The 10734-nt window shown below is 38.5% G+C and overlaps 2 protein-coding genes across 2 annotated transcripts in view; one reads left to right on the top strand and one right to left on the bottom strand.

Moving 5' to 3' along the window:
- Positions 1–10734, bottom strand: part of LOC119421774 (inactive rhomboid protein 1) — a 952927-nt gene that overhangs the window by 619219 nt on the left and 322974 nt on the right. The gene's annotated exons all lie outside the window — the stretch shown is intronic.
- Positions 8136–10734, top strand: part of baiap3 (BAI1 associated protein 3) — a 57642-nt gene continuing 55043 nt past the window's right edge. The window contains exon 1 of the mRNA XM_037689127.1: positions 8136–8182. The gene's annotated coding sequence lies outside the window, so the exon portion shown is untranslated. The remainder of the gene's footprint in view (positions 8183–10734) is intronic.

Raw genomic sequence — 10734 nt, 5'->3', positions numbered from 1 at the left:
GTATTAAGAAGTATTAATTATACAGTAATTCGTTGGATAAGCGAATGTAATAAACAAGCACCGCATACAGATAGATTGTTATGGAAGTATTAACTGCCGTTTAATGTATCATTGACACATGTCTCATGCCATGTATCATTGGGTATTTAAGTGGGTATACTGAAATTTTTCTAGTGGGTATATTCCGTATGCCCGTGTATCACATAGACTACACCACTGGATCAATCTCAGCTGTTACCACATCAAATTTCAGTTAAAACCACCTTTCTATTTACTAATATTGCTTTGCCATCTTGTTTTGAGTTGACTCCAAAAGCTAATCAGTAGTAGAACTCTACCCAACAATTATTTTCTGAGAGTTTCATTGAATTCTGTTCAGTGATACAGTACAGACAAACAATCGCACAAACGCACACTGACATGCGCAAAAAATATAGCTTCAATTTTCAGCACCAGGTGATAATGATGACAACAGAATTCATAAATTGCATCACTGATGGCAGTGAGAACTGGGCTCACTATTATTCATCCATTCAACCTTTATTTATACAGGTTGATCCCATTGAGCCTCGGGGACTCATTTACAAGAAACACATGATTTTAAGAAAGAGTGATGACAACAGTCGACAACAATAGATAATCATAAAGGATGTGTACAAATTTAATTTTTTTTTTTTTTTACCAAATGAAAATAATTAAAAGGGTAATTAAAAGGTTTAAATGTAGGGGCTACGCTTGAGAGGTCTGGACACCTTGTAACAGGTGTTTACGCTAACCGTTCAAAGTTATGTAATAAATGTTGACCGACCTCAATCATAGAATGTGAGTCCTCTGCAATGTTTTTATTCCCCTCGCTCGAACAAAGACACAACAATCTAGTCAAAATCGCAATTCTGTAACGTTTATTTACAGTTTGAATAATGACAATATGAAATTATGGCAAATATGAAATTTGAATGAATAACCAAATATTGTTATTTCAAAAAAGGGTAAATAATATTAAATAGCTTAAAACTTTGAGAAGAGGTGTATTCAATTTGGACTAAAGTTTTAGCTCTAACGTTGAAATTCAGGTAAGCTTTATCTCAGATTCGTGAACTTATTATACATGTCTAAAAATAACTCGAGTTGGAACTTGTTGTTCTCATCAGAAGAAAGATGTTTTGTCCTGCCAGGAAAGTTTTCCATCTCATGACCACAGTGGATACGAGGTGAAAGCCAGTGGCCGTCCGTTCCAAGAAGGGATGTCTTTCCTCAGGACTGTGTTTCGTTCGGCAAGACAGCATCGCTCCGGGGTGTCTGAGCAAGTTATGGACGTCTCTCCATTTCTCAGGTGACTGGGCCCCGTCTGAGATGGAACTTCTGGCTGGTTCAGAACTCTCATAACTAATTAATTATCCGACAATGGATAATTAAAAAGAAAAGTAACAAAAAAACTGTAAGCTGAAGCTGGCAGACGTCCTGGTGGAGAGTTGCATCTGAGGGTTGTCGGTCAATTACCTTGTAATGTTTGATTTAGTTACATTTCATTTATTGTTTGTTCATATAAGGACACAAGTTCAGTAATAACAATTATGGTTTAAATGAAGATCATTTAACACAATGAGCAATTTAACATGTTGGGAAAATACAGTGTTTATATTTTAAGTTAAAAATGCATCAGTCTAAGCTTGCAAACAAGTTGAAATTTTAGTATTATTCAAGGCAAATAAATAAATGGTCATATTTTCAATTCAACATTTTCAGAGAATGGTTTCATGAACAAGGCAGCACGGTGGCACAACTGGTAGAGCTGCTGCCTCTCAGTGAGTAGGTCCTTGGTTCAAACCCCGGTCCAGGGGCCTTTCTGGGTGGAGTTTGCATGTTCTCTCTCCGTGCATGCGTGGGTTTTCTCCGGGTGCTCCGGTTTCCTCCCACAGACCAAAAACATGCATGTTAGGCTGATTGTTAACTCTAAATTGTCCCTAGGTGTGAGTGAGAGAGTGAATGGTTGTTTGTCTCGTTTGTCTCTATGTGTCCCTGTGATGGACTTGCGACCCATCCAGGGTGTACCCTGCCCCTCGCACAGTGATTGCTGGACATGGGCACCAGCGACCCCCGTGACCCAAAATGGAATAAGCGGGTAAAGATAATGGATGGATGGATGGTTTCATGAACAAACTATTTCAGTTCTTTCCTCTGCCTGAAGGAGGCACAACACGCCTGGGAAAAGAAACTAAAACTTTTCTAATATCTCCACAGTTTCCCAGTTCATTAGATCTGAGTGTGTTTTTGATTTTGGTATGCTAATTGAAACCTAAGCATCATGACATCCATCATAAAAAAAAATAAAAATAAAAAAGAAGGCTTCTTTTATTATCATGCTGCTCTGTAGCCAACAATACAGTTTTTACATTGTTGCCATGTATTGTTTGTTTTTCAGACATTATTTGCAGTAAGGGTTGAATAGATATAGACACCGGTTTGCTAATAAAACATTCCATATTTTAATTAGAAAAAAACGGATTCACAAACGATCAGGTGTACTTCATCAAATCTTTAATTTGCCAACAAATGAGACAACAGTCAGTTTAGAAGGTCAAAACATCTCCTGCCCATTCTGCTGCCATTAGTTCAGAGCTGAGCCGTCTCTGGCTTCCTGACCATTTCCCCCTTCTCCGTGAGTCATCCGGAACGAAGCGAGCCAAACCTGAGCAGGTACATTTTATTGTTAATAAATAGAAATTATAAAAATTGGAATCAGATTTGTGCCGACCTTGTTGCTTCCACCTGACCCTTGTGATGAGCAGAGTGTTTGTCTGAATTTAACAGTAATGGAACCTGAGTGGGTTGTGAACAAGGTGCTTGAAAGCATCGCGCAGCCTTGGACCTCCACTTTAATTTCTAAGGTAATTTGATTAAAATCAAGATAAGCAAAGGACGAAGGTTGTGTGTTCAGAACTCACACCACTGAGTACAGTAGATGTTGTAATATTATAAAATGTCGTTGACCTTTATCAAACTCGTTTTCTCGTAAGAAAAGCAATGTTGGAAGACGAATCAAAACTTACATAGAGCGAAAACAAGAATTTTACTTGATGGACTAGATCAGGCGTTCCCAAACTTTTCCATGCCATGCAACACCCCCCCCCCCCCCCCCCCCCCAAACAGCATTAGCTTCTGGCCGAGGGGCCCCTCAAAAACCCACAAATGCTACAAAATATGTAAATAAACATCAACTTTTAGAATGTTTTAACGTTTATTCACTAAACTCAATTAATTATTACAGCTGCTGAGCATAAAAATGTTGTTCGCGAACATGCTTTAAACACTGTATTATATTCCAGCTGAAAAAAAAACCCTACTTTTCAACAAACTGTTGAGCAGAAGAACAAAACTAAATAAATCTAACCTCTCTCAAGCATGTTCATCTGGAAATGACAGATACAGATTGCCCTAGAGGCAATTATTATTATTATTATCATTTTTTTATTTTTGCTTTTTTTTTTATCTTCTTCTCTCCAGCTTTCTGGGGCCCAAATAGCGCCCTCTGGCGGCCCCCCAGAGGGCCGCGACCCCCACTTTGGAAAACATTGGACTAAATCACTAAATGCACTAAATGCATAGTTCCTGTTAAGACTTCATTATGCTGAATAGAATAGAATAGAATAGAATAGAATAGACCTTTACTGTTATTGCACCAAAGTACAACAACATTTGGGTTCACTTCCCAAAGCATTATATCTTCTTCTTTCGGCTGCTCCCTTCTTCAGGGGTCGCCACAGCGAATTAACTCATGCAAAGAATGCCCTTCCTCACATCCACCACCGAGCTACCACAGCCCTCTGTGTGGAGCAGAGAGCTGCCATCTAGGACACCTCAGGGAGCAGATGGTGGGGGTTAAGGGCCTTGCTCAAGGGCCCAGAGTGCGGCAAATGAGGGTGGAGGCAGGTGTGGATGATTCACTTTTGCACACACATTTTTGATGTTGTTGGTCTGGGGAGTCAAACCGGCGACCTTCCGATCGCTGACCCACCTTCTCTAACCGCTTCACCACCACTCCCCACAAATATGAACTGTATAAAACATAATACTAATTACAGGTTTCAAACATCCCAATTGTGCAACACAAGCACACTGATATTATCGGTCTCTTATTGCACCTATTCAGTTGTTACTACAGTTCTTGTTAAGTTCAGTAACGACAGATAAAAATCATTTTTTTATCTCTTTGTTCTTGCCTTGAATTGTTTTTCCTGATGGTAGCAGTTCAAACATGTCATGGTGAGACGTGTCCTTTATACTGGAGCTGTGCAGATCTTCCAGTGAGTATTTCTCCAATTATGACTCAAGAAAGTCTTTTTTTTTTTGGTTTTTATGAACAAATCCTTCGCCTGCTATTTGCCGTCAACACTGGAACCAGCTGGGGATGTTCTGTAATGACGTGTCCATGGAAACAAGGCAAACGGTCACGTGTCTTATCAATCAACACCACCTTATCTCGCACAGCATTTTTAAAATCAAGCTTTTCAAAAGCAGAAAGTCCTTTTTTTTTTTTTTTTTACCTTATTAGTGCATTTGATAAAGCAATAAATCTCTGATTCATGTGTTGTTGACCTTGTCTCATCTCTGCAGACAGACATAAAAAAGACCTCTCTGACTGAAGTAATTATACCATGAAGGATTAGTTTTTAATAAAGTTTTTTTTTACATAATTCAGTTTTCAGCTGCCATAACTTTAAAACTATTTTTTTTAACTCGTTTACAGCAGCTATTTAATACAGCACACTGTGTTATTTCCTCTCAAAATAAATAAGTTATTATTTAACGAGATCCGGACCTTGTAAATAAATTTCGCTCACTTGAGTTTTATATTTCAAGATGAGTTTTGAGTTTGTGATGATGAATTTCTACGAGGTGATGCCTTCCTGCACCTTCTGACCATGTGTGAAATCATTTTTAGAGAAGCGTTTATCTTATCTGCAGCATATCATTAATGCCCTTATGTCTATTTAAAGCTTCTGTGCACATGCCCTTCCATTTATGTATGTTAATGAGCAAATGGGAGAAAAGGTTGTTAAGATATTCAAAATATCTCATTATTTGAAACCTTTAATGAGGCTGAGAACAAAACAGGTGTCAATGTCCGCAATGTATAAGCAAAAAAACATAAATGGCTAGTTTAACTTTAAGAAATGATAAATATATATCCTTGTTTATGATTGTTAATATTATTTCTAGAATCGAATGAGGCACCATCCCTCTTGTTTGTTACTTTTTGGGCCAGGTTGATTAAAATAAGAATGTTTTTATTTATTTATTTTTAAAGTAGGAGCTAATTAGGCAAATGAAATGAAAAAAAAAAAAAAAACACTAATCACATTTTGATTGACAGCTTAACTTGCTTCTGCCGTGGTGAGGATTTTTCTCCGCGACATCCCTCAGCAACAGTCAAATGATGCCTTCAGGTACACTCCGTTAATTCCAATGTTATGATGAACTCAGAGGAATAGGGTATAAAAACGAACGCGCATATAAAAATAGCTATGTTCACACCTGGAATTGGGTTTAACATGTTTTATGATAAAAATAAAACTTAATTTTAGAAACAAAAGTTTCGTCATAGGATTCTAATATTTCAAAAAGGCGATTGAATGATAATGAATTTAAATTAAATCAAAAAGTAAAAATGCTCTCATACTCTTTCGCAGGGCCATGTGGTTTAAATGGTGCATGTTTTTATGAAAAGTAATTTCTGATCTCTACTGTAGTTTATGGAAGTCTATTTCTGCCACTCTGATAAAAATAAATTATTAAACTTGTATCACTGTCATATTTATAAGAATATGAATTTACATAATTATAAGATACTGTTTCAAAAGTACAACTTGACATCTCAAAATGATGACTTAGTATCTCATAAATATGGTAGTATTTCATAGTTATGACTTAGCATTTAATGTTTATTTCATATCATCTCATAATTATAACTCAGCATGTGATTTAGCATCTTATCTAATCACATGTATAAAAATGACTTAACATTTCAATTTTTGACTTAGTATATCATAACTTTGATGTGGCATTTCAAAGTTGTGACCTTGCATCTTGTAAGTGTGACTTAGCGTGTCAAAATTATAACCGAGTCTCTAACAGTTATGACGTAGCATCTCAATATTATGATTTGGCATCTTGAAATTCTATCTTAGCATATTTTTTTTGACTTAGCATCTGAAAATAATTTAACACATAATCATTGGATGCTAGTCATCATTTTGAGATAGTGTAGTATGAGATAGTTTTTTGTGACAGAGTCTGATCATTTTAATTTAGAATTTGTTTGTTTTTTTCTTCAGGCTAGTGGAAATGGGCTTCCATGCTAAAGCCAAATGTGAAAATTAAAAATATCCCTTTAATATATTACATTTTCTTTAATATATTTCATACGTCCATATGCTCTTTGTGAACTTCACATCTGCCTTCAACACCATGATTCCCCAAATCCTGATGGACAAACTAATCACATTAATACTAAGTTCCTCTCTGTGCAACTGGGTCCTAAACTTATTAACAAAGAGACCACAATTTGTGAAGATCCACGACTTCTCCTCCTCCACCATAACCCTCAGCACGGGCTCCCCCCAGGGCTGTGTGTTGAGCCCCCTCCTGTTCACTCTGCTAACATATGACTGTGCACCGACCCATCCAGGATGTCATATTGTAAAGTTTGCAGATGATAGAGCAGTGGTTGGATGCATCAAATACAATGATGAGTCCAGCTACAGGCAGGAGGTGGAACACCTGGAGAGCTGGTGCAGGAAGAACAACCTTCACATCAATGTGAAGAAGTCAAAGGACATGGTTGTGGACTAGTGGTGGTCTCCAGCACAACCTCAGCTGGGGCAACAGCACCACCGGCCTGATTGAGAAAGCTCATCAGAGACTTCCTCAGATGGCTGAGAAGAGCTGGACTGGGAAGCTCAGTCCTCACCTCCTTCTACAGGTGTGCAGTGGAGAGCATCCTGTGCTCCAGCATCAACGTGTGGCGTGGAGGCTGCACAGCTGCAGAAAGAAAAGCTTTGCAGAGAGTGGTGAAGGCTGCACAGAAGAGGTTGGAGTCAGCCTCCCACCATCACAGACATCTACACCTCTAGATGCAGGAAGAGGGCCACTTGCATCATGAAGGACCTCACACACCCAGCAGACACTTTTTGCCCCACTCCCTTCAGGAAGGAGGTTAAGGAGCATTAAGTGTAGAACGACTAGACTGAGGAACAGCTTCTACCCTGAGGCTGTTAGACTCATGAATCTCAAAATCACTGTGAAAATTATTGTGAAAAAAGTCACTGTAATGCCACTTGGTTGTTATGTGCTGCTGACTATCCATGCTGCTGATCTCATGCTGCTGATTTCATGTTGCTGTGTTCATTTGTCCTCATCTGCTCACACAGACTCATGTTCGTGCTGCTGTTGTTTGACACATTGTTTTTATACTATTAGTGCTTATTCTTAGTTTATTGTACTCTTAGTTTAGTGAATATAGTAGTTGTTGTCTCGGATCGTACTATTGTTTTTCTTTACAATTTGTATTTTTGTTGGATGTAAATGGGACCCTGTGTACACAACTTTGTTCCACCTCATGTACCGCATGTGATGTGAATGACAATTAAAAAAAAAATTCTTGAAACCTTAAATCCTTAATAAAGTCTAATCCTATCAACATGCAAAGGTTAAAAAAGAGCTGCAGGCATTAACAGTCTGTTTTAACATGGGATACAAAAAAGTATGTAAAGAAAAGCAAGTATACTAAAAAATATTTGTCTGCAAAAAAAAAGGTTTCAGCATAAAGCAGTCAAAGATATCTGCGCTTCTAACGGTTTTATTTGATGGCGGGAAAAGCGTAATTCTGTAATCACCGACAGTTGTGAGGGGCAGTGAAGTATCACAGGACTTCCTATGACCATATTTGGGCGATTGTCGGGTGAGCGGAGGGGAAGCGTTTGGAGGGGCTAATATGAGCTTTTGTCTCTCGTCTGTCTTAAGTAAAAGATCCAAACGTTGTTGTTGTTTTTTTAATAAGTTGTCTGCGTCACGTTCACAGCGAGGAGCGGCGTCCTGCTGCACAGATCAGAGCTTTGATTCAGGGAACTCTGACACGCAGCAGCAAAAACATTTCATACTGGAAAACTGTCTGGAGACGCAGGTAAGATGGATTTTTATCATTTCACAGCATGGAAATGCATATGTAGCAAGAATATACACCTGTCGTGCAGTTCATACTGTAAATGCAAAGCATTTTCATTTGGCACCTGTTGATTTGAATTTTCTGGAGTTGAAATAATTTCAATTAAGATTTTTTTTTTTTTTTTTTTTTTAGGGGGAGGATGACAAAGTTGATGCACTGATATAATATTTGGGATATGATGACAGATGATGAGGCTCATGGGTTTTTATAATACAGGACAAACTGGGAGAAGAAATGTATAAATAAATTGCATATCTCTGTAATGTGGCCAGAAGTTTCCAGCTGTGTTCAACAAACATCTTGCATTTTTAGAATGGAAGCCTGAGCAGAAGGTTCTGACTGACACAGACTGAAGAAAAAAAAGCTGCACATGAATGCATCCTGCAGAAAAAGTCTCTAAGACAGATCAGGCTGCAAGTCCTTATTAGAGGTGTCATTTGAAATGAATAATTGTAAACGACTCATAATCAAAATCAGGATGTAGAATAGTGTGAAAGATGTTTATTTGACTTCTGGTCCTGATTATAAAACATGTTTGAGTTCACTTTTGTTGGCTCGTTTTAGAAACGGCACTTGGGAAAGCCTGTGGGGGTCTTTTTGTCTCTCACACACACACACAAACACACACACACAAACACACACAACCATCTCAGCTCAAACTCTCTTTTCCCCTAGTGACAGCCACGGCTGTTCGGTGCTTTTAATTTACCTGTGCTGCCTGTATTGACAATGATTATATGTTCAGCTGATTAAAAGGGTAATAAAACGTGCTGTGTTCCATAATTCATCAAGTAAATGAAACCACAAGCCAATAAAAAAATAAGCTCTGGTTTGTGCAGAACATTATTATGAATGTCTATATATATATTCAGCAAATCATCCCTGCCCCACAAATGCCTGTGTGGCTTTGCTCGTGTTTTTTTTAAGTAGCAGATGCAGGTCAGCTCAGTTAGTCATGATGCATTCACTAATTAATCATTACCACATAGAGTAAATCTAGTCAGATTTTTAAAAAAATCATCTGTTTTAGAGATGCTGTACAACTTACATGACAGGACTTCGGAGCATCGTATTGTTGCATCTTTGCAGATGCAGACTGATGTTTCTGTGTAAACTCTGGGTTTTATTGCTTTTTTGCAGAAAGACTCAATGGCAGCTATTTTTGACAGCAGCTGTACTTCTGGAGTGTTATCAGCATGACAAAGGATTTATTATCTGTGTAATAATTAGCAGGAATGTGTGCCATTGTACAAGTTTTACAATCTGTCTGCAACTGTCAGTGGTGTATTTATATATATACATATATATTTTCGCAGCTTGGCTCTGCAGGAGACGCTCTTTTACAAAAGCTTTCAAGTCTAGGGATATTCTCCAGCAATCAATTCTGAAGCCAAAGTGCCTGTCATGAGTCTGAACAATATAAGCTACTGGGAACAAAACTGTGTTTTTAGCTGGATTATAGATTTTGTGTGATCCACGGGCACATCTAGTATAGATCCCAATCATGTCTACACATTTTTTTTACACCACTCCCCTCGGAAAGCTCTTTAAAGATTTGACTCAGACCTGACAGCTTGATCTATTTAGCCAACGTTTCCCTAAGGGCTTGCCACATAATAACATTAATGCTCAATGATCAGGCTCCGCTCTGTCTTAAAGCTCATCGGGAAGTATCAGCTGCACTGCAAGATAATCTTTTTTAGTTGATGATATGATTTAAATGCACGTGCCTTCTGGATGGGGTGCTAAACTTGGTTTGGAGAAAAGTAGAAGTCTTAATTGCAAGTCTTTTGTCTACATCTGTATAAATCGATGTTCTCAATACAAACTTGGGAATGATTGAATTTTATACCACGGCTCTAATGATGATGATTAATAAAATCCACTCAAGGACGAGTGTTTTTTTTTGTGGTTCTTTAAAATGCACAAGCACACAAACCTTGATAAATTGCCGCTATGTGTGTAACTTGTACATGAGAAAAAATGCAAGAATAAGAACCATTTTCAGGACTGATGGCCATAAAGAAGTTTTACTGGCAGATTAGAAAGCCATGCAGGTGAGGGTGTATTTTATACCTTTGACCTGTGTTGACTGTTAAACCCGTCATTATGACCCCTTCATTTGGGTGAACACATTATACCATCAACGGTGGGCTTTTTTTCCCAGCCTTTGTAGAATTTACCTGTATTTACCCGCTCCTTTTCCTCCGTGGTTACCATAGAGACACCATCCCTATCAGCAAGTCGACTTTGGCTGCAGGGCTCATTGGCTCTCGCAGGAGAGACTCTGGTAAGCAAGTGTCTCCCTGGCATGACTTCGGCACCAGTATAGCGAGAAAGGCATTTACTTAGCTTTGACAGTGTTTCCTTGGCAGCCCGTGCCCCAACGATGGCGGCCCGTCGGCCCGTTTTGTCACTACGATTTGACGACAGAGACAGTGTGAAATCCAGCTGGGAGAAATCCACCCCTGTAATTGAAATGAGTTCACCTGGGAGACAGCTGCACTGCG

This window comes from Nematolebias whitei, chromosome 15 (assembly GCF_014905685.2).
Source record: "Nematolebias whitei isolate Nwh7 chromosome 15, NemWhi1, whole genome shotgun sequence".
Taxonomy (NCBI): Eukaryota; Metazoa; Chordata; class Actinopteri; order Cyprinodontiformes; family Rivulidae; genus Nematolebias; species Nematolebias whitei.
This window is presented reverse-complemented; position numbering and strand designations above follow the sequence as displayed.